Source organism: Phyllobates terribilis, unplaced genomic scaffold (genome assembly GCF_046119375.1).
Source record: "Phyllobates terribilis strain yellow unplaced genomic scaffold, ASM4611937v1 Scaffold_1__5_contigs__length_1240528914, whole genome shotgun sequence".
In the NCBI taxonomy this organism is placed as follows: domain Eukaryota; kingdom Metazoa; phylum Chordata; class Amphibia; order Anura; family Dendrobatidae; genus Phyllobates; species Phyllobates terribilis.
The window spans coordinates 1,173,242,416-1,173,267,768 of record NW_027362761.1 but is presented as its reverse complement, the minus strand read 5'-3'; positions in this window follow the sequence as shown (position 1 = coordinate 1,173,267,768).

Here is a 25,353-nt window from a genome sequence, read left to right as displayed (position 1 = left end):
TATACATATTTGGTTTTGAGTAGGCACTTTTGTGTGGAGATGAGGGTTGAATCTCCTCTGTAGACCCCTTACCCACACGATCTACTATGTGGGCTGCAGTTTGTTTAATGACTAAATTTGGAGTGAACTTATGTGATCCGTGTGACAGACTAACCACAGTTTTAAATACCTGGCCTGTAGGTAACTATTCTGAACAGCAAACTGGTGTCAATAGCTTAACTGAAACACTGAAACAAATTTTTAATGGAGGCCAGAAATGGCAGTATTTTCAACGCAATTATATATTATCCTTGTGACGGATAAACCACAGTTTTAAATAGCTGGATTTTTAGCGCTGTAATATGGAAAGGACCTGGCTGTATTCTGCAGTGCTAACAAGCAAATGGCGCAGAAATACTGTGTTCTCTGGATTGTTTTTTAGCCAATAATGAGGATTAAGATCCAAAAAAAAATTATTCTTGGCCCCCGGAGCCTCTTGTGCTATATACACTGCAGTCTGCTATATACACTGCCTGCCTGCAAATATACACTGCCTGGCTGATATTTCTGCAAATGGATTAGTTGTCAGAAGGACTGTTTTCTGAGATGGCTATGTGTCTCTAATATAGTCTGTATACCTACACTAACTAGAAACAAGCAAATCTCTCCATAGCTCAGGAGCACGTCTCCCTACACTGTCTGATTCTGGAGTGACTGTGACGAGCATGGCGGCGTCAGGTCTGATATACACCTGATGACACTGTTCGGCCAGCCAATCACTGTAATGCCACAACCAACATGGCTGCAGCATTACAGTGAGTGGCAGACAATCGATGCATGTTCATTGGCTCTGTAAAGAGCATCAAACATGCAGGGAGGGGACCCAAGCTCCCGCTGATCAACCCCGGAAATACTCGGCGAGCACCGAGCAGTAGCGAGCATGCTTGCGCATCGCTAATAATCATTTTTCTTTTTATTTATTTCATAGTTTGTAATGGTTGTAACGAGTATATATATAGCAAGTTTAATCAAATATTAATTTTCATCTGTTCAGCATATTTCACCGCACTGGACGTTTTGATAGCACTCTCTGTCCACCATTTTGGTGGGCTGATAGTCCAATTGCAGTGTCCCTTACTTTTTAACACTCCTTTTTGTCACATTTTTTCCCTGTATTTTTTCAGGGTCTTATCTTGCACTTGATGGTCTGAATGGGTTATTTTATCTTTTTGATCCAGTCTCTGGATCAAGTATTTAAAATCTTACCCTCCCCTTTTTTATATCTTACAGCAATTTGAGGTTTATCATACACCAGTGTTTATATATTTTGATGTATTTTTCACATCTCACTTGTTTTATCACAGATTTTTTCACATAAATATTTTTACATTCAATAAAATTATTTTTTTACAAATTATGTATTTTGATGAATTTCTTTTAATTATGAAATGGAATGCTGCTATTAATGATATTTCTCTTATGTAATATTTATTGTTATTTATTTTTAATTATTTTCTTTGTATGTATAATATTTAATTATTTATTATAGTATAATGATTATTTAAATTTTAGGAGGAATGGAAAGAACATAATGCCCGGTGGTTTTGATACATTTGTTTGTTTTTCTATGGCTAGTATGGATGCTTGTATGATTTCTAAAAAACCTCTAGATGGCAGCATGGTGCGTGTCCTTCTACAACAAAGCTCCGCAGCCATGACAACCACAAGCATCTCAGTGATGTCGAGCTCCCTGCCTCAGGCTCCGACACGTCAAGTGGAGGTCCGGGCCTGCGATGTTTGTCATTGCGGGGCCGCGCCTGAGTATATGCCGCAATTGAGGTAGGGTATATAAGATCTATGTCCCTGTATAGCATCACCCCTTCTTGAAGAAGCTTGTGCAAAATGCAAACGCGCGTAAGGGGGGTATTTCTTGGTGGCTGACCGGTCTTCTTTCCCCATTTGGGTAACTATGTTATTACAATTAATGTGGACTTGTGTGTTTTGATGGTGTCTCCTGGGCATAGATGAATCATGATATCACAGTGAGTTAAGTCTTTTTTAGATGTACTAACTTCAATGCCCATGTTACACCATCTGTGGGACAGTCTACGAGCTCTCTTTAAGATTAATATTTTTTACACTAAGGTGCATAAAATGTGTGGTAAAACAACATTGCTTTCTGTGTCGGTTATTTAAATAAATTACAGTTGTTTGCTTGTAAAAACAAAAATTTTCACCACTTGGTGGCACCATTATAATGTGTCTTTAGTAGGGTTGAGCGAGTATGTTCTGTCCGAGTATGCTCGGGCCGAGCTCCGAGTATTTATAGCTGCTCGATGAGAAGGTTAAATCGCTCCCGTGTGCATGATTTGCAGCTGTTTGACAGCTTTATTACATGTGAGGAATGTCTATTTCTTACACATTCCTCCCATGTAATAAAGCTGTCAAACAGTTGCAAATCATGAACACGGGAGCGATTTAACCTTATCACTGAGCAGCTATAAATACTCGGAGCTCAGCCCGAGCATACTCAGCGAAAGGATTAATAGAACATACTAGCTCAACACTAGTCTTTAGCATTAAGCACTAAGCACTTGAGCTATGTAAACTGTCATACAATCAATAAAAATAAAGTGTCATTTAATTGGTCATGCCACTTGATGCCCATCATTGTGATACCTCATGCTTTTTTACTGTTCATTGTTTTTAATCATGTTTAGAATAAAGAATTGCTAATTGTTATAAAAAATCTATGTTTGGTTATATCAGTTTGCTTGTTGAAGTGGAGAGGTTATTATATAATTGGCCTATTTATTGGTATACTATCTTATCTGGCCATGTGGTGTGTGAGACATGATCAGACACATCCTGTTTCATATATGAAGGAGGGACTCAAAGTCATAAAGCCTATTTTCACAAGGCCATCAGGCGGCCCACACTATTTGAAGAGTGCCATCAGGCAGCCCTCACTATTTGTAGAGAGCCATCAGGCGGCCCTCACTATTGATAGAGGGCCAGCATCCAGCTATGCTATGCATAGCCGTATATTGCTACTGCAATATAATTTATCCATCTGAGGTGGGCAAATTTTCTTTTTCGTATTAATACTGTAAATTTTGAAACTTGTATGTCCCAGAAGGCATCCCTCACAATTTATAGAGTGCCAGCAGACAGCCTCCACTATTTTAGAGAGCCAGCAGGCATCTAGGGGACAGATGAGACCAAGATAGAGCTTTTTAGTAAAGCACATCATTCAAATGCTTACTGTAAATGGAATGAGGCCTACAAATAAAAGAACACAGTAAATGCAGTCAAATATGGTGGAGATCAAAGATATTTAGGGGTTGTTTAGCTGCATCTGGCACTGGGTGCCTTGACTGTGTGCAAGTCATCATGAAATATGAATATTTCCAAGTGATTTGGGTGGCAATGTAGTGCCCAGTGTCAAAGCTGGATTTGCATCCTATGTCATGGGTCTTCCAGCAGGACAATGGCCCCAAACATACTTCAAGAAGCCCCCAGAAGTGGATGGAAACAAAGCACTGGAGAGTTCTGAAGTGGTAATTCCAGCTCCAGTAGCATCAAGTCTGTCTTATTTTTTCTCTGGTCTATTGGCGTTCAGCCCAACTACTCGGGTGCTTTGCTGTCATGTGCCTGAGCATGCTGGTGGTAGTCAGGCTGGTAGTTTTGCTTCCCCTGCTGATGCTGGCCTGGCTGATTCACTTCTTAATTTAGCAAAGCGCAAAGCTCTTTATTCTCCCAAACAGGGTTATTAATTGCTGCACCAAACCATGTAAAAATGCCACGGACCCTTCCTTTTGCACCACCTTTCTATAAACAATAACAATGCATGCATCTGGTCCTGCAAAAAAAAGATATTTTTTAGACTGTTAATACAATTTTGGTAACCTAAAAAGTGTGATACTGCAGTGTGTTGAGAAATATGTTGTTATTAACCTCTAGTTACCATCCGGTTTCCCCTAGCCACATAACTGGAAGTCATTTAGACATTAAAAAGACTATTTGCAATACAGAGCTCAAAACATGTTCAACTGACTTCAAAGGAAATGCATAGTATTCTACGCATGCAATCTTATTGGTTCAAATCAAATTTTTTTGGGACACTCGATATATTTTAATTTCAAAAGATCCACTCATCTCTAGTCATAATACAAAGGCATCAGCTATTTGGAATATAGAAAAGACCCAGGACAAACCCCCCACACACTTGGTACCAAACACATCCTGTGCAAAGCTTGGAGATGGGCACTGAACTTAAGTGTTGCAGGAGCTGCTCTCAGCTACGCTGTTGAATGGCTTGGCATCATTCTGCCTTAGCCTCCACCCAATCTAATGAGTGCGGCCACGGTGTCACTACAGCAGACCCGGTCAAAGTGTGGCCTGTGGGCCAAATCCTGCCTTCCAACTGTTCTAGGCTCCATGAACCAAGACAGCCGAAGGGCTGAAAACACTGGGCCACCGGCCGCACCATACTGCCACTGCCCGGTGTCCCAATATCATCACTCTCTGCATCCTTCCACAACAGTCAAGATCTCTCATGTGGCCCCTCGAGCTAAATAATTTCCTACCTCTGCTAGCATAAATAGGTGTCAAGTCCCCTTCTTAAGGACGCATATATAAATGCCTTAGTGTGTCTTTTGTTCAAGGTATTTCAGTTACAAATTCACGGACACGCTAAGGTCATATAAAATGTACTAGTTTGGGCAAGGATTGGGCAGCATTTTTCAGCTGGCAGGTTCCTTTTAAATAATTTCCCCATTCTTTTAACTCAAATGTCTCCATGCTCAGCTTTTCACATGCATATTCGTGGCTTGCAACCCAACCTGAGATAGTTGAAAGACCGGGGCCGGCTACAGGGAAGCAGTCAGGTGTGGCATGAATTCTAAATTGCATGTATCTTTTTTTCAGTTGTGCTAATGATTTTGCAGCCCTTTAGTTATGTGTCTTGATGCATTTCTGTGGTCTTCTAGTAACTTGTGCCTTTTTTTATTCAGTGGAATTGCATATGTAAAAATAGGGGGAAAATAAAGGCTGGCAATTCAATAAAATCTTGATATTTTGACTTTTTTTACAGAGTAATTTGGGGTCTTTGTTATCTTTGTGATGGCATTCTCTGGTCAATGAATATCAATATTGTGTATAAACACAGAAGGTCCGCCGCTGGAGACATCCTTTTTCACATGTAATGAAACTCTACATATAAAAACAATGGCAGCTTGTAAGAAGATTCAGATACAAACCCCTGATGTGCAGGAAGTCTCCGCAAAAAAAATATAAAGAGCTGTGAAAATTAACTACAATGCAATGTACAGTATGCATGTTGTGAATACATTTATTTGCATACAAAATGTGTTTTTGAACACAGCCCAGTAAACAGTAGTTAGCAGTATTGAAATACATTTGCAAGAGTTAATTGATATTGAGAAAAAAAAACTTTACTTGAAAGAAAAAAAACCTTTGTAGAAAGCCTTTAAATTAAAAAGCTTCCTGTGTTATAAAGGGGTCTTTTTATTAGAGTGTGCAATGATCACCTGTTATTTTTTTGGCAAACTTGCATATTACTGTTAAATTTCCCGACAGAGCCACTGCATGCTGTACTGCATGGTGCTCATTATAATTGCTGATCCACCATGTGGCTAGGATTAATTGTAGTATCTGTTGAAAATAGTATCAATGGGCAAAATGAAGTCCGGGAATAAAGGTATCCCTTCCATGTTGTTTGCACTTTCTAGCAAGGATTTATCCGAAACCAAACTCCAATTTTATCCTAAATGTCTGTTTAATTCAACCATCTAATAACTTTTCTAATACATTTCAATTAAAAATTCTCTAGCATTCCCTCTCTACACTAGCTATTTTTTTTTACTTTCAATCCGATGACGTTCAGTTTGAGAATACCCAGTGCATGCTCTGTCCCAAACTGAAAGGAAGAGTCATCAATGATGTCTGTTTCAGGGTCTGAGCTAGTCCCTGCTCTACTTTGTGTGCGTCACTTGTCAATTTTGAGGTATGATCAATATGAGCTCCCTGTTCCAAGTGCTAATTTCCTTTGACTATGTAGTGACAGTGCACTCCCTCGCTGGATCTAATGAGAAGTGTCAAACTGGCGAAAGAGCGCACTGTCAGTGAGCATTGAAAATGAGGCAATGCATAAACAGGGAAAGCAAAGGCCAACCTAGCCATTCAAACAGACATCACTGATCATGACATCACATTTGACATGCGTGAAAGTTTAAGCTAACACCAGACCACAATTAGGTTGTCTCAAGTTTCGTTGAGGGTTAACCAGATGTTTATCACAATTTTAAAATCAACGTGCTTGCCACATAAAGGATCAGCTACATTGCACGATTATTGTGAACGAGCTTACCTAAGAATGCTCGATTAACCATAATCATTCAATGTTAACAGGTTAACAGGCTGCCCATCACCTGACAAGCAAGCAAATTGTGCGATCATCAGATGAAATGATCTTTTGTTTTCTACAAAAGATCATCATTCTCATCAGCACATTAATGTGGACAATTGCAGACTATAAGCATAAAATGATCTATTACTAATCTTAAATGCATGAAAGTGGGTCTCCTTAATTCTTGTGCCCCTGTTCAGCTGCACAGATTGTACCAATGGTACAATCCCTGACTTGTTCATACTAATAATTGACCAAACCAGTCTTACCCCTCTAATAACTTGGGATTTTTTAAGAGGGTATTTGACAAGGGATTTGTTGTAAAATGTATACAATGTTGTAGTTACAAGCAAGAAAGGAAACAAAATAAGGCAACAACTGAATTTCCCCCCAAAAAAATTTAATTGCAAGAGCTTAATTTTTTGCTACTCAAATAAAGTAAACTGGCAGCTCGACTTAATTTTTCTTGATTCTTTTAGCAGTTGCTAAGAGGTAAAAAAAACAAAAAAAAACCCAATATTCTCAACTTGCCCCTCACCAGTACTGGTGCCACAACTCTCTGCATGATACTCTGCTGGCTCGCATGCTCCCTATTTCTTCTGTATTTACTTCCGCCCCCAGTTTTTGTGCCTCAATTGAAATCATTGCGTTATGTGAGGCCTCCACTGTTCCGTTGATGCCAAAAATTGAAGACGACTGAAAATAGAAGAGAAGAATGGAGCCAAAAGGGGAAGCAAACCAGAGGAGGACTGGGTAGGAAGTGAAGGATGAGGAAAGCATATTTTTTGACAGCTCTGTCGTTTGGAGAAGCCTCAGAGCATAATTAACAGCTTTCAACAATTCGATTTATGACAAATTAAATTTTAATTTTGCAAATCGAATAGAATCTCTAAAAGTTTCATATTATATCTGTGTAATTACAAATTTATGGGCCTAAACTTCTAGCTCATAGTATTCCCTTTGTCTCTGACTTTGATGGAAGTCTTCAATCTGTGGAATTAAGGTTTATTTTTCATTGTGAAAAGTAGCCTTCCAATAATTTTGTAGTACAGTAAAAGAAATTTCTGCATGCTCAGCAGTCTAGCACTACACACTCCGCCATTTACACTGTTTGTTTTGTAATTAGACCCCCAGACACTTTTGCTTTTCTTTCCAGTCTGGAAGGTGGAGAGAAAAATAATGTTCTCAATTGTGAGTCAACGAGTAACAATAAATCTCTTTAGAGATTAAACTTTTTGTTTACAGAACTTTCCTGTCCCCGGCTTCTTCCTTCTGAGCAGGGATACAATCATTACAGCTAAGGTGGAAATAAAAAAACACTACAATAAGTCTAAATGGAATTTAATACTAGATGGACAGGCTTCCAAGATGGAGCAAAAGATTGTCATGGAAAATTCAGTGAAATAGTCAATGTATTTTTATCTATAATAGTGCCACTCTTTACTATGGGCAGCATCTTGTATTGCACCATTTATTTCAATGATGCTGAACTGCAAAACTTGACATGGCCACAGGAATGTCCGAGCAAGATAGAATACAATGAACCCTCTCTAGGACGATTCCCTACAGTTGCATTGAAAAGTGGTCTTCTCAAACAGGAAAATATATGGTAGATCTAAGAATCTGGCACAGGAAATCTGCTCTGTATTTCTAGAGAATGGTCTTATCGTTAGGTGGCCTTTGGACAGCCTTCTTCTCAAGAAAGTGATTTGTGCTGATGTTGTCTAATTAGGATTGTATGTTATGAAAAAATTATCTCCAAACAAATATGAGGAATCCTCCTTTTTGTACTATGGTAACTAACTGCAAAGCCTTAGCACCACTAGATGTCATTGATCTTGTTGATCTCTTTAGGCTCCCATACACCTAAGGCTGGGTTCATATTGATATAGTGCTCTACTATGAGCATTTGTGTCAGGTGTTTTTATCTAAATTCTGTAAAACAAAATTCAGGAGGAACCCTTGATGGAGCCATTCAGTATTATGAGGTGGACAGGGTCTCTTTATACTAAGGTGTCAATTCTGGTGGTGTATTTTTTAAGCATGGTCAAACATTTCTTTTGCGTCTGTCTAAAAAAGACAAGCACTGCTGGAACAGAGGCTAAACCGAATAAAAAGTGACAATGGCTCCCCTGGGGGTTCCAAATGAATTCCATTTTTGGGGGATTTAAATAGAACTCCTGATAAAAGTGCCCATCTTACAGCTGAGGCATGAATGAGAACTAGTCTTTAGACAGCTATTTCTTCCAACTCTCCCATACACATGAATGTTCAGCTTAGCTGAGCATGCATTTGTTTTATATGAGAAGAAACGAGTAAGATGGAGACAAAATAGATTGGGTTTTTAAATTCAAACTACCTGATACTTATTCCCCTCTGACTTCATTTGTTGGGGATCAGTCAAGAGGTCTCCATACGAATTTGACAGTCAACTATAACTTGGGAAGAGTAGAACAACTGTGTCGATAGGAGAGAATAAAAGAACATTAGGAATGTATATTATACCTAGGAGTATCATCTGATTGTTGTGGTTTAGATTCTGATCACTATGAACCTTCCTTGGTTGTGATGAAAGATTTATTATTTGATAATTACAAACTGATTGAATCAAAGGTTACATTATCTAATGGGCCCCTCGAGAGATTGGGTCCATCGGGGTTTGCTATATCCCCCTCACAGAAATCTTCTGTACATAAGATCTACATTAGTAACAATGGTATTGACAACAAACCCAAAGTCATGGAGCTAAAGGCCCCGTCTCACATAGCGATATCGCTAGCGAGATCGCTGCTGAGTCACGGTTTTGGTGACTCACTAGTAGTGTTGAGCCACCCCCGTAGTGTTCGAGTTCGGTTCGGTTCGTCGAACACCCGTGTGTTCGCCGAACTGTTCGTCGAACACCTTCGAACACCGTTAAGACCAATGGCAGGCAAACAAAAACACATAGAAACACATAGAAAACACCTTCAAAGGTGTCCAAAAGCTGACAAACTGCTCAGAAGACACAATTAACACATGGAAAAGTGACAAGTACATATAGTCATGCGAAAAGAAAAGAGGTGGAGGAGTAAAAGGAGGGGGAGACACAGATATAGGCATGTCATGCCCTTCTAAAATCCAAAAAGTGAGAAGCCGACACGTTCAGTCCGCTCCTGCCCGTGCCACCCCCGCGTCGCCGGGTTTGTGCCAGAGCCGCGGTGAACCCTGACGGCCAGCCCCCCTCTCCCAATACTGGTGCCTGTCCGCTGGTGGGTCGAGCGAGCCCCCCTGTGGTGGAAGCAGCTCTAAGCTTTTTAATTTAAATTGTCTCTCTAATTTGAATGAATACACTTTAAATCCATTTACAAGGATCTATTGGAGGGCAAGTCTCATGCCAGCAGCCACGTAATTCCAGCTCCAGTAGCGTCCACTAAAGCTGCTGCAGTTAAAAAGCTTTTATAAGGATCGAGCTCGGCTGTCCACCACAAGGCATCCTACTGCCAGTCCCAGCCCCTATGCCTTGGGGTGCCTCCTGATGCTCTTCACTGAGTATCCCGTGGTCCCGAAGCATTTCCTTTGAAAAAATTAAGTGTCCAAACTACAGGTGGTGTAGCTTGCTTAAGAGCCGGGATAATCCGCTGACTAGCAGACACTGCTACTAGGCACAAAGTATTTCCTGGGCTAGATGCAGTTAAAAATTTGTAATTAGATACTCTCGTTGGATGCTGAGAAAGCATTCCATAGAGTCTCCTGGCACGCCATATATGATTCTCTTAAAAAGCTTGGGGTACGGGTCTAGGGGACCCTTTTATAGCCAAAATCACGGCCCTGTATCGCAATACGTCACCTAGGCTGAAGATAAATGGTACTGTAGCACCCTGAGGGCTCGGTTGCTACAGAGGTATTGCACCTCACCCAGAGGTGTGATATCTCACTCTCAGGTAAGGATGTAGTGTGGATCAGGACCCGACACCTGCATGCATTACACCACAATGCCGTGGGGCAGGGCGACCAATATGCCCCTGAGATGGGCACGACAGTCCCTGTCCCTGGCTGGAGTGGGGGGAGGGAACACTGAGGAAGGGGAACCCTGTAGTGCAGGAGCAGGGAGGAAGCAATTCCTGGGTGCATTGAGAAGGGAGTATAAAAGGTGGGCACCATCTTAGTTCAGTGCAGAGAAGTCTGAGCAGAAGTGGCAGGGAGCAGGGGCTCTGCATGAGCTCTGCTCCGGAGGCGGGCCTAGTAACAGAGGCCCAGGCCTGGAAGAGGGAGAAGGAAGGAAGAGGAGCGGAGAAGGCTCCAGGAACGAGGAACGAAGGGATCCCAGGGGTGTGGACGGGTGAGTCGCCACCGCACGCCCGAATCCAACTGCGTGGAGGGGTCAGGCCAAAGGGGGAGACCCGTCCCCAAAAATAGTGGAGGCAGGAAACGACCCTCAGCTAGAAACAGGAGGCTGTGACATTTTATGTGGCGCAGCCCCTCGCTACACCCGCTAGGAAGGCACCACATAGGGTCAGGGAAACTGGCGCCAAGTTTACCAAGAGGAGGCCTGAGGCAGCCGGACAGAAGGGTTGGAAGAAAGGCCAGACAAAGGACACACAAAGGGGGTCCTGTGAAGCGCTCCAAAGTTATCTGGGAGTTGTCTGAGCCCCTCACCTGGTGAGCACAGTACGACGTGGGCAGCCGTTACCTGCAGACGTGGTCTGGATAATAAGAACTGTGAGTAAAGGCCCTGGACTGCATCACTGACTCCGTGTCGTTACTGCTGCTGCCCTGCACCATCACCCCCATCCTCCGCATACACTGCCCTGAGGCTATACTCCTCCCGTGGGGAGTTATGCTACGCTCTGCTGCACCCACAACACCAGCCTCAGCGGTCTGCCCTGGAGCGGCGGTTCACTCTGACCGCAATCCACGGGTGGCGTAGTCGGACATTTAAACATCAAAACCACATAAATAGTTCCGCCACTAGTTTGACCGCCCTGAGCCACGGAACCTTGTCGCCGCCACGGAGACTACAACCACCAGCATCCACCAAAAAGGGTCCGGCTCCGGGTGTCCCAAAGCCCAGGGGGCGCGTCAGAACATTTTCATCACCTTTCACAATCACCAATGGGACAAGGCAGGGATGTTCTCTGTCCCCTCTCTTATACATCCTAGTGACGGAGCACCTGCTCTCATCAATTCGCCATAACCCCAATATTAGGTGGATTGAGGTGGGAGGCACCGAGTACAAGTGCTCACTATTTGCTGATGATGTCCTAGTATATATCACTCAATCACATATATCCATCCATGCTGTTATGGCTGAAATAGATCACTTTGTTACATGGTCAAATTTTAAAATCAATGCAGCGAAGTCTGAGGCCCTCGATGTCTCCCTCCCCAAATCCATATAGGATTCCATCCAGTCCAACTTTCCCTTTGCCTGGCCCTCACAGGGTATCAAATACTTAGAAATTCCTATTCATAGAGACCTCTCCCATCTATGTTATCTTAATTTTGGGCCCTTTATTGAACAACTCCATACAGACCACGGTTGGCAAGTTAGAACTGTAAGATTCACTACGTGAACCACTGGTGTTTTGTGGAAAGGCACATGTACACTGTGTTCCAAATTATTATGCAAAAAGTGTTTAGGAGTGATAAGGGAATAATTTGTTTGTTTGTCAGTTAAACTCATTGATGGTGATGTGTGTCAGGGCTCTTTATATCACTGTAAGCAATTGCAGACACCTGTGCTAATTAGTTTGGCAGGTGTGTCCAATGAAAGTCAAGACTACTCAAGAAGGCTGTCTCACATTATTAAGCAGCCTACATTTTCTGCCAAAATGGGAAAGAAAAAGGATGTGTCGGCTGCTGAGAAGCAACAAATTGTGGAGTGTTTAGGTCAAGGCATGACTACAATCAACATTGTGCGATGATCAGGATGAAGTGTCTTGGCAATCAAAAAGTATGTAGCTGATTCACAGTACACACATGTGCGTGCTGATAAGGGCAAATTGAGGACTCTTTCCTACAGGCAATTACGTCAGGTTGAAAGAGCAGCGGCAAAAAAGCCTTGTCATAGCAGCAGACAAGTTTTTGAAGCTGCTGGTGCCTCCAACGTCCCTCGAACAACAAGATGCAGGGTCCTTCAGAGGTTTGCAGCTGTGCATACGCCATCCTGTCGACCTCCTCTATCCACTTCACACAAGCAGAAACGGCTCCAGTGGGCCAAACATTACATGAAGACTGATTTCAAAACTGTTTTGTTCACGGATGAGTGCCGTGCAGCGCTCGATGGTCCAGATGGATGGAGTGGAGGATGGCTGGTTGATGGACACCCCACGCAAACACGGCTACAGCGCCAACAAGGAGGAGGTGGAGTAATGTTTTGGGCTGGAATCATGGGGAGAGAGATTGTCGGCCCCTTTAGGATCCCTGAAGGCGCCAAAGATGAACTCCATAATGTATGTGGATTTTCTCAAACAGCACTTCCTGCCATGGTTCAAGAAGAAGAACCGTGTATTTCACAGCAAGATCATTTTTTTGCATGATAATGCACCATCTCATGCTGCACATAAAACATCTGCATCTCTGGCTGATATGGGCATAAAAGGGGACAAACTTATGGTGTGACCCCCATGCTCCCCTGACTTCTACCCCATTCAGAACCTTTGGAGCATCATTAAAAGGAGTGTCTTTGATGGCGGGAGGCAGTTCACATCTAAGCAACAGCTCTGGGAGGGTATTCTGTCCTCATGCAAAACAATTGAAGCAGAAACCATCCAAAACCTGACAAATTCAATGGACGAGAGAGTTCAGAAGCTCCTTTCGAACAAGGAGTCCTATGTGAAAATGTAACATCACCTAGAATAAAGTTTTGAGTTGAAAACTGTTTGATTTCAGTTTCTAACAACCTGCTAATGCTTATAATTTCAAAAATTACCATTTTTTTGGTCTTTATTAAAATGAAAAGGTTGATCGAAAAGTTTGGGGGATCTAAGAGTGTGGCAACCCAGTAGTCATGATTACATCGAATTCTGACAATATGAGGGTCATGCTGCAGGTAGTGCAGCAAGAAGGCACTTATGTGTCTTGCGCATCTCGGAGCCCCAAAATTATTTTCCGGGCTAGATGCAGCTAAAAATTATTATTAATTTTAAATCTGGTGAAGCTTTAGTATAGATGGCCTAATAGGATCAGTGCTGTACACTGCTACAAAGCCCAAAATATTTTCCAGTCAAGATACAGATAAACATGATTAGTAATTTTAAATCTGGTGGAGCTTATTATAGATGGCCTAATAGAATCAGTGCTGCACACTGCTACAAAGCCCAAATTATTTTCCAGCCAAGATACAGATAAACATGATTAGTATTTTGAAAGCTTAAAACGGTTGGTAGGGTGATTTTAACCAATCATCAAGCTTTTACTCTCCCCAGGATGACACAGGGGTAGAAAAGTTGTTTCGGATCCATGATTTGTTCATCTTTATGAACGTGAGTCTGTCTACATTATCAGTGGAGAGCCGCGTGCGCTTATCTGTCAGCACACCACCAGCAGCGCTGAACACACGTTCAGACAGAACGCTGGCTGCGGGGCATGACAAGATCTCCAAGGCGTAAGTGGCTAGCTCCGGCCATTTATCCAGATTGGAAGCCCAAAAAGAGCAAGGGTCCAGTGACACAGTCATGGCTTCAATGTTTACTTGGAGATACTCCTGTACCATCGTCTCTAGGCGTTGACTATGTGTCAGACTTCTTGTCTCCTGTGGCCTTGCAAAGGATGGGCTAAAAAAGTGGTGAAATGATTCCGCAAAATTGATGTTACAAGCAGATACTTTGGTTCTGTTACGGTTTGAGTGCTGAACACTTGACGGTCCCACGGTTGGCTAGTTTGAACTGTGAGATTCACTACGTGCACCACTGGTATTTTGTGGAAAAGCTCATGTAAGATTCTGCAACAGTCTCTGCTGATACTCCTGCATGCGTGCATCCCTTTCTATGGCAGGAATAATTTCTGCAAATTTACTTTTGTACCGGGGATCTAACAGTGTGGCAACCCAGTAGTCAGGATTATTTCTAATTCTCACAATTCAAGGGTCATGTTGCAGGTAGTGCAGCAAGAAGGCACTCATGTGTGTTGCGCATCCAGGAGCACCAAGTCCCTGTTGTGTTGGTGGCGAGGTAACAATCATGCTTCCTTCCTCTGTCCTCTCCCCCCAACCACGCACAACAGAAATGTGATCAAGGTCTCCCTCATCTGATGAGTCTTCCATCAGTTCGTCCACCACTTCTTCCTGGGCTCCTGCACCTTCCTCACTAGTTTGGCTGCTACCATGCACCCTGGTAAAACCATCTCCCCCACCCTCACATGCCTGCCGCCTTGGTGCTGCCGACCGTCTGGACCTTGCAGATGTTAGCCCTTCCGCATACAACTCCTCCTCCACTACTTCCTCCACCTCCTCTTGTGCCACCACCTGACTCCGAATTCTGTTTAACATGTGCTCCAGCATGTAAATCACCGGAATAGTCATGCTGATAATGGCATCGTCAGCACTAAACATCTTCGTCGCCATTTCAAAACTGTGCAGAATTGTGCATAGGTCCCTGATCTGAGACCACTCCTCCAGCGTGATTTGCCCCACCTCTGGATCTCGTTGGCCCAGGCTATACGTCAGAACGTATTGCACCAGGGCTTGTCGGTGCTGCCACAGTCGCTGCAACATGTGCAGAGTTGAATTCCACCGGGTAGGCACATCGCATTTTAGCCGGTGAAGTGGCAGGCCCAACGACTTCTGTAGAGATGTAAGTCGCTGAGCTGCGGGATGCGAACGGCGGAAGTGAGCACACAGCGACCGTGCCCTCTGCAGAAGGCCATCTAGTCTGGGATAGTGGGCTAAAAATTGCTGGACAACCAGGTTCAACACGTGAGCCATACAAGGCACGTGTGTGACATTGCCCCGGCGAAGGGCCGCACCCAGGTTTGCAGCATTGTCGCACACGGCCTTCCCTGGTTTCAGGTCCAGTGGAGACAACCATTCATGAAATTGGTTCTCCCGAGCTGACCACAACTCCTCAGCTGTGTGACTCACATTTCCCAGACATTTCAATGTAAAAACCGCCTGATGACGTTGAGCCCTACTGCCAGCATAGTAAGGAGGTGTGCAGGATCCCTTCTGCGCAGTTAGAAAGCTTGTGGCATGACCAGACAGGCTTTGGGTGCAGGTGGAAGACCGAGAGGAGGTTGAGGAGGCAGAAGCAGTGGAGGAACTTTGACATAAAGAGGATTGACGCACAACTCGTGGGGACGGCAAGACTTGGACAGCAGCCCCTTGTCCTGCTGTCACCATAGTTACCCAGTGCCCAGTCAGCGACATGTAACGCCCCTGTCCATGCCTACTCGTCCAAGTGTCTGTGGTGAAATGCACCCTGTCACACACAGAGTTTCTCAAAGAAGCGGTGATGTTGTGTGCGACATGCTGGTGGAGCGCAGGCACACCTTTCTTTGAGAAGTAGTGCCGACTGGGCATCTGGTACTGGGGCACTGCGACGGACATAAGGTCTCGAAAATCCTCTGTGTCCACCAGGCGGAAAGGCAGCATTTCTGTAGCCAAGAGCTTGCAGATGGTGAAATTCAACCTCTTAGCTTTCTCATGGCTAGGAGGAAAAGGTCTTTTTCTTGTCCACATCTGAGGGACCGAGGGCTGGCTATTGTGCTTAGACAGGGTTGATAAGGGTGTCCCCGGCAAACTGCCGGTCTGTGGGGAAGATGTAGGCGGACATGTTAGGTTGCCTTGATCCAAAGGTGGTGCTATCGATGTCGGACAGCGCTCAACACCAGCTGGTGTTACCACCTCCAAAGAAAATGATGACCTGCCAATCACGCTGGCTGTTGCAGGTAAAGAGGAGGCAGGTCTGCGCCCCAAAACAGGTGTGACTGCTGTCCCCCCAGTCACAGAGGATGAAGAGGCCGCGGATGCACAAGATATGGCAGACGGTGGTTGGCCCGGCCGGCTAGGCCGCATTGTAGCACACTGAGCTTCCCACTGCAACTTATGCTTCATGTCCATGTGCCGGTTCATGCATGAAGTACTCAAACTATGTATTTTTTGGCCTCTACTTAGCTTTTGCTGACAAATGTTACAGATAACACGAGTTGGGTCATCTTTATCGATCTGAAAAAATGCCCAGGCTATGCAAGGCTTAGCACCCATGTGACCTGAAGAGCCACCACGACTTGTGGTGAGAGGCAGAGTTGTGTTTGAGGATGCAGTTGTTGACGTGCTTCCAGTACTACGTCTCTGTCCAGGAAGGCGCAACCTGACCTCGTCATCACTAGCATCTTCCTCCACCTCCTCTGCTGACCTCATCTCTTGGCTGACTGTGGGTTGACAGTAAGTGGGATCTCCAACCTCATCATCACCCTGTGCGTTATCACACCCGTCGTCCTCAGAGCCAACCTGTTCCTGCCCTGACAAAAAACTAAAGTTGTCGCTCCAATCAGGTATTTGAGTCTTATCATCGTCTTCCTCATTGTCTCCACCAACAGGAGTTACAGTTTGGGAATGAGGGTCTACATTATGGTCAGAACCTTCTCCGTCTGGTCCTGGATCCGACTCATAAAGATTCTGGGCATCAGTGCAGATCATTTCCTCGTCTGGATTCACAGAAGCGCTGGAGTCGACCTCTGATTCCCAGGCTATAGTATGAGTAAACAGCTCTGCAGACTCAACCATCTGTTCTACCTCATACTCAGACGGGCAGCTGGAGATTTGGGAGCTGTGAGGAAGCAAGTGCGATTGGGGTGACACCTTTGAGGACTGGAGTATTTGTGATGTTGAAGTTGATGTGGAGGAGAGCCCACTTAAAGGAGCACTTGATATCCGTTGAAGCACCTGCTGTTTTTGTGCCTCATATGGAATTTGTAGCTATTGGCGTGGCCGTAAGAAAGGGATCTTATCACATTGTCCGCTAACAGAAGTAGACATTTTAGTTTGGCTTGAAGATGGTCTTTCTTCTGCAGATGTTACTGTTGCTTTAACACCTACCCCAAGGACACAACCTTTTTTCCCCTTCCCAACACGCCTATTCCCCTTTCCACCAGCAGCAGGCCTTTTTCCACTCATTTTGGTGGTTAACTAATTCACAACTCTGGAGTTGTTTGCACAAAAAAACAATGGATGGGAACCGAGCAGAGCTGAGTGGCCAAACTGTGGTATTAGGCCAAAACTATTGGCTGGGTTAGATGCAGAAAAAAATTATATTCAATTTGCAACCTGATGGAGGTCAGTATAGATGGACTAATAGAACAAGTCCCACACACAGCTAGAAGCCCAAATATTTTTTCAGAGGTTGATGCAGAAAAATTTTTTATTCAGTTTGCAACCTGATGGAGGTCTGTATAGATGGATTAATAGAACAAGTCCCACACACAGCTACAAGCCCAATATTTTTTCAGAGGTAGATGCAGAAAAAAATATATTCAGTTTGCAACCTGATGGAGGTCAGTATAGATGGACTAATAGAGAAAGTCCCACACACTGCTAGAAGGCCAAATATTTTTTCAGAGCTAGATGCAGACAAAAAATTATTTTGAATTTGCAACCTGATGGAGGTCAGTATAGGTGGACTAATAGATCAAGTCCCACACACTGCTAGAAGGCCAAATATTTTTTCAGAGCTAGATGCAGAAAAAAATTATATTCAGTTTGCAACCTGATGGAGGTCTGTATAGATGGACTAATAGAACAAGTCCCACAAACAGCTAGAAGCCCAAATATTTTTTCAGAGGTAGATGCAGATAAAAATTATTTTTAATTTGCAACCTGATGGAGGTCAGTATAGATGGACTAATATAGAAAGTCCCACACACTGCTAGAAGGCCAAATATTTTTTCAGAGCTAGATGCAGATGAAAATTATTTTTAATTTGCAACCTGATGGAGGTCAGTATAGATGAACTAATAGAGAAAGTTCCACACACTGCTAGAAGGCCAAATATTTTTTCAGAGCTAGATGCAGATAAAAATTATATTCAATTTGCAACCTGATGGAGGTCAGTATAGATGGACTAATAGAACAAGTCCCACACACAGCTAGAAGCCCAAATATTTTTTCAGAGGTACTGTAGATGCAGATAAAAATTATTTTTAATTTGCAACCTGATGGAGGTCAGTATAGATGGACTAATACAACAAGTCCCACACACAGCTAGAAGCCCAATATTTTTTCAGAGGTAGATGCAGAAAAAAATATATTCAGTTTGCAACCTGATGGAGGTCAGTATAGATGGACTAATAGAACAAGTCCCACACACAGCTAGAAGCCCAAATATTTTTTCAGAGGTAGATGCAGATAAAAAATATTTTTAATTTGCAACCTGATGGAGGTCAGTATAGATGGACTAATAGAGAAAGTCCCACACACTGCTAGAAGGCCAAATATTTTTTCAGAGCTAGATGCAGATAAAAATTATTTTTAATTTGCAACCTGATGGAGGTCAGTATAGATGGACTAATAGAGAAAGTCCCACACACTGCTAGAAGGCCAAATATTTTTTCAGAGCTAGATGCAGATAAAAATTATATTCAATTTGCAACCTGATGGAGGTCAGTATAGATGGACTAATAGAACAAGTCCCACACACAGCTAGAAGCCCAAATATTTTTTCAGAGGTACTGTAGATGCAGATAAAAATTATTTTTAATTTGCAACCTGATGGAGGTCAGTATAGATGGACTAATACAACAAGTCCCACACACAGCTAGAAGCCCAATATTTTTTCAGAGGTAGATGCAGAAAAAAATATATTCAGTTTGCAACCTGATGGAGGTCAGTATAGATGGAGTAATAGAACAAGTCCCACACACAGCTAGAAGCCCAAATATTTTTTCAGAGGTAGATGCAGAAATTTTTTTTATTCAGTTTGCAACCTGATGGAGGTCTGTATAGACGGATTAATAGAACAAGTCCCACACACAGCTACAAGCCCAATATTTTTTCAGAGGTAGATGCAGAAAAAAAATATATTCAGTTTGCAACCTGATGGAGGTCAGTATAGATGGACTAATAGAGAAAGTCCCACACACTGCTAGATGGCCAAATATTTTTTCAGAGCTAGATGCAGACAAAAAATTATTTTGAATTTGCAGGTGGACTAATAGATCAAGTCCCACACACTGCTAGAAGGCCAAATATTTTTTTAGAGCTAGATGCAGAAAAAAATTATATTCAGTTTGCAACCTGATGGAGGTCTGTATAGATGGACTAATAGAACAAGTCCCACAAACAGCTAGAAGCCCAAATATTTTTTCAGAGGTAGATGCAGATAAAAATTATTTTTAATTTGCAACCTGATGGAGGTCAGTATAGATGGACTAATATAGAAAGTCCAACACACTGCTAGAAGGCCAAATATTTTTTCAGAGCTAGATGCAGATAAAAATTATTTTTAATTTGCAACCTGATGGAGGTCAGTATAGATGAACTAATAGAGAAAGTCCCACACACTGCTAGAAGGCCAAATATTTTTTCAGAGCTAGATGCAGATAAAAATTATATTCAATTTGCAACCTGATGGAGGTCAGTATAGATGGACTAATAGAACAAGTCCCACACACAGCTAGAAGCCCAAATATTTTTTCAGAGGTAGATGCAGAAAAAAATATATTCAGTTTGCAACCTGATGGAGGTCAGTATAGATGGACTAATACAACAAGTCCCACACACAGCTAGAAGCCCAATATTTTTTTAGAGGTAGATGCAGAAAAAAATATATTCAGTTTGCAACCTGATGGAGGTCTGTATAGATGGATTAATAGAACAAGTCCCACACACAGCTAGAAGCCCAACATTTTTTCAGAGGTAGATGCAGAAAAAAATATATTCAGTTTGCAACCTGATGGAGGTCAGTATAGATGGACTAATACAACAAGTCCCACACACAGCTAGAAGCCCAATATTTTTTCAGGGCTAGATGCAGAAAAAAATTATATTCAATTTGCAACCTGATGGAGGTCAGTATAGATGGACTAATAGAATGATGCTATGCCCAAAAGGTTTTACTTCACTAGGTGCAGTAAAAAAATTGGTATTCTATACACAGGTGGTATATCTTGCAACACAGATAGGCTACTCCACTGACTAACACACTCTGCAATAGGCCAAAAAGGATTAGCTTTGCTAGATTCAGCCAAATGCTGTGAAAAAAACTTGCACAGCACTGGCACAGACCTGCCTGGCAAAAACTGATAGGAACTGATGTAACCTAGTCCTGAAAAGGACTCCAATTACAATTAGTCTTTACTCCCACAATCTATCAATTTAAGAGCACAGACCTGCCTGATAAAAGTCGTAGGAAATGCTGTAACCTAGTCCTTAAAAGGACTGCAATCACAACTATTCCCTACTCCCAAGCTATCTGTAGATTTGTGCGAAAATTGGCTTGAAATTAACAAGGTATAGCGCACACAGCAACAGCGGTGCCGTCTAACACGCAGCTGCAGCAGTGAGAAAATGGTGGCGACGGGGAAAATGGCTGGGTCTTATAGGGCAAGGACATGTGACATACACTGCCAATGACACATGCCCTTGCTTGTGTGAAAAAAAGCACTTCGCTCCGTGTGTGCGCTGCTGATAGGCTGACAGATTGCACCTCCCCACTGTAAATGCGGGAAAGAGAAAAAAAAAATGGAGATCTTCATTGTTCCTGCAGAGATCCATCCCCTGCCCCTCCCCCCACCCCGCTGTACACTCAAACTGCGTATTAACATTAATTTTCATCATTACTGAGAAAAAATCCAGTTATGATTTTGGTGCACGAACAGTTATCGAACATAACCTCGAACAGCCGAATTTTTCTCAAATTGTTCGTGTTCGCCGAACGGCTCGAACACCGCCCAAAACAGCTCAAATTTGAGATTGGCGAACAGTTCGAGTAGAACAACGCTCATCTCTACTCACTAGCGACCTCACCAGCGATGTCGCTATGTGTGACACTTTGCAACGATCAGGCCCCTGCTGTGAGGTCGCTGATCGCTGCAAAGTGTCCTGGACCATTTTTTGGTCGTTGGCCTCCCGCTGGCCAGCACACATCGCTGTGTGTGACCAGCGGGACCAACGATCTGGCTGGTAACCATGGTAAACATCCGGTTACTAGGGGCATGCGCGCACTTAGTAACCCGCTGTTTACCATGGATACCACTCAGCTACGGTGCGCGGAGGCTACCGTTCACCTTAGCAGAGTCGTATCCATGATAAACATCGGGTTACTAAGTGCGCGTATGCCCCTAGTAACCCGATGTTTATCATGGATACGACTCTGCTAAGGTGAACGGTAACCTCCCGCGCACCATAGCAGAGTGGTATCCATGGTAAACAGCGGGTTACTAGGGGCACACGCGCACTTAGTAACCCGATGTTTACCATAGTTACCAGCCTGCTTCTGCTTAAGCAGCAGGCTGGTAACGGGACCAGGACATCGTGGAACGATTCTTTCCACGATATGGCTGCTCCCCTGATTGCTGGTGAGCCTGCCTGTTTGACAGCTCACCAGCGATGTATTAGCGATGCAGCAACGATCCCTGACAGGTCGTATCATTGTCGGGATCGCTGCTGCATCGCTTAGTGTGACGGGGCCTTAAAGCAGGAGCAGGCTGGTAACTATGGTAAACATCGGGTTACTAAGTGCACGTGTGCCCCTAGTAACCCGCTGTTTACCATGGATACCACTCTGCTACGGTGCGCGGGAGGCTACCGTTCACCTTAGCAGAGTCGTATCCATGATAAACATCGGGTTACTAGGGGCACACGCGCACTTAGTAACCCGATGTTTATCATGGATACGACTCTGCTAAGGTGAACGGTAGCCTCCCGCGCACCGTAGCAGAGTGGTATCCATGGTAAACAGCGGGTTACTAAGTGCGCGCGTGCCCCTAGTAACCCGATGTTTACCATGGTTACCAGCCAGATCGTTGGTCCCGCTGGTCACACACAGCGATGTGTGCTGGCCAGCGGGAGGCCAACGACCAAAAAATGGTCCAGGACACTTTGCAGCGATCAGCGACCTCACCGCAGGGGCCTGATCGTTGCAAAGTGTCACACATAGCGACATCGCTGGTGAGGTCGCTGGTGAGTCACCAAAACCGTGACTCAGCAGTGATCTCGCTAGCGATATCGCTATGTGAGACGGGGGCTTAAGTCTTCCAATGAGTTGAAGGAGAACATGTGATGTTTTACAATCAGATCGTTTCCACTTGTGATGAAAAGTATTTATAAAATTAGGAATTCGTTAATATAAACAGCAGTAATAAAAGTAGTAGTAGACGAGGAAAAATAATATCACAACAATTCTACCAACAACTTTTCCAACTATAATATTCATTTAATTGCCATGATCATTACGTCACTGCTACTTGAATGACTAGTCTTATTATATTTACTTAGATATTTTACTTTTCCATATATTTTATGACTATACTTAAAAAAAATGAAACTTTATGAATAATAGAATCAAAAGTTATTAAGCAATAAAACATTATAATGTATATAAAAATATTTTATTATAAAATAAATTTCATTTTCTTACTATTATTGGTAATGTCTTTACATTTAATTATTCTTAGCCTAATATATTTAATTCTTTATAAGATTTTTATTTTTTGGTTAATTTTATTTGAGGTTTTTCTTCTCTTTCTTAATATTTTTAACTATGTATGTTTTATAAAATTCTTTGCAGTATATGTACTGTAAATATTGCAAGCCTAGTGTACTTATGTCATTACCTGTTATTTCATTTCATTTTATATTTAGAGATTTTTGCGTTTTCTTTTATACTTTTACTCATATGCATATTTTAAACATGACTTTACATGTCATTATTATAAACTAAATATATTTCTGTCTTTATAGTTATTTTGTTTTTTGTTCAAATTATTGTACTTGTTGTTTGCTATTTATATCCCTTTTAAACATGTAAAGCGCCATGGAATTAATGGCGCTATAAAAATAAATAATTATTTTGTTTCATAGCATTTATATTATTGTTAATGTTTTTAGATGTATGTATATTTTAAATATACCTTTAAGCGTCATTATTGTAAACCGAATGTATTTAAGTCATTTATTACCTTTTTTAATTTCATTTATATTTACTTTTTACAGGTATTTTTTAAACACGATCTTTCCTGCCCCTCTAATCAGTGGACGCACTAGAACGCACTAGAGTGGTTGGAGACCCCCGCCCTGTCATAGTTTGCATATGAGTGAAGGGAAGAATCACAGACAACCTGTCTGATGCAAGTGTTAAACACAACTGAATTGAATACCTTTTGTATTTAGTCAGAGAGTGACAAGTATAATGGTGGATAATTAGGGTCATTCTTCATTCCTATAAGGGTGTGAATTTTGCTTTGTGCATAATCATTAGCTCTCAAAACTTAATTTGCAGCAGCTGACATAGTAGCCTGAAGCTTGCATGACTATAGCAGTTGTGCATAAATTTGTCTTGAGAGTGCAATGGACTCATTCATGTTTATGGCATAAATTAAGACCAATTTTCAGGATGCTGTACTGGGGATGATTTGTAGTGTTGAGCGAATTTGTTGGGCATTTCAAACTTGGGTTTGTGTTCGATGTTATCTGCGTGACAACGTGGCAAATCAGGGATGTTCGTGGGCGGAGATGATTTTTTGGCATGAACAAGCCGGAATCCCAAACATGAACACGAATTTGAAATGCCAAACAAATTCGCTCAACACTAATGATTTCCCCACTTTTCAAAAAGTTGTCCAGAAATGGTGTATAAATGAAAAAAAGTAGCACCTAAAAATTTGCAACCTGTTCATCGGTTTTACTCAAGTAATCTGGCAAAAACTGTTAGTTGAATCAGGGCAGAGCTTCTATGGGAAAATATCCTTATAATAACATCTATGAGCTGCCGCCACCAGTCTTTCTCTCCCAATCAGCACTGATTAGGGGACGAGCAATTTTGGTGCCAACCACATGAGTATTTCACTTTCCACATTGAAAAAAACATACGCGCAGGGCTGAGCGTACAAGTTTAAAATGAAGTTGGGCCAATCATTCAGACCTTCGCTTTATAGCCACCTTTAGGCTTTGTTAGCATTAGACTGTTAGACTGATGTTTCTCTTCTTAGGCTATGTGCCCACGGTGCAAAATTGAAGCAGAAAATTTCCGCAGCATTTCTGCATGTTTTGGTAGTAAAAACGCTTGCGGATTTTACATGCTTTTTTAAGCGTTTTTGCAGCATTTTAACATGCAGACTTGACTAGTGTTTTTCAAATGCATTGTGACCTCAAATCCACATGCGGAAACACACAGATAATGGACATGCTGCTGATTTTTCCGCAAGGAAAATCCACTGCGGAAAATTCCACAACATGTGCACAGAACATGCGGATATTCATTGGGGATCATGGGGCCCGGATTACCAAGCATTTTTCAAGCGTTTACGCTGAGGAAAGTCCGTATCAAAAACGCTTGAAAAACGCATTGTTAGGGGACAGTTGCAAACAACTTTATTAAATAATGGAAAGCAACCGAATCCGGGGTCCGTGATGCAGCCTGGAGGACTGCGGCCGAACACCTTCCGGGTAAGAAGGTAAAACAACCAACTGAAATAACAATCCCTTCCGTGTTACTGCACACCGAAACGGGAATAGGGATTCGCACTATCTCCGTTAACTGCACGAGAGATGTGCGATAAATAATGTATCTGTAGCCCTGTTTACAGCACAGCGACTACACAGCAGGCGCTAGGATGCGTGTGGGATTCACGCCAGAGTATACGTGCTCCCAGCCGGTGTGCTACCGGACTGAGGAGTATCTCTCCACGTGGCTTACAGGCGGTGCCGGGAATACGGCATCTGCAGACTGCTCGGGGTCTATGGCGACCCCTTTGTCGGAGCCAGACTGTCAGACGAAGCTACCTGCCTCCCTCTATCTAAGGCTGCCTATCCC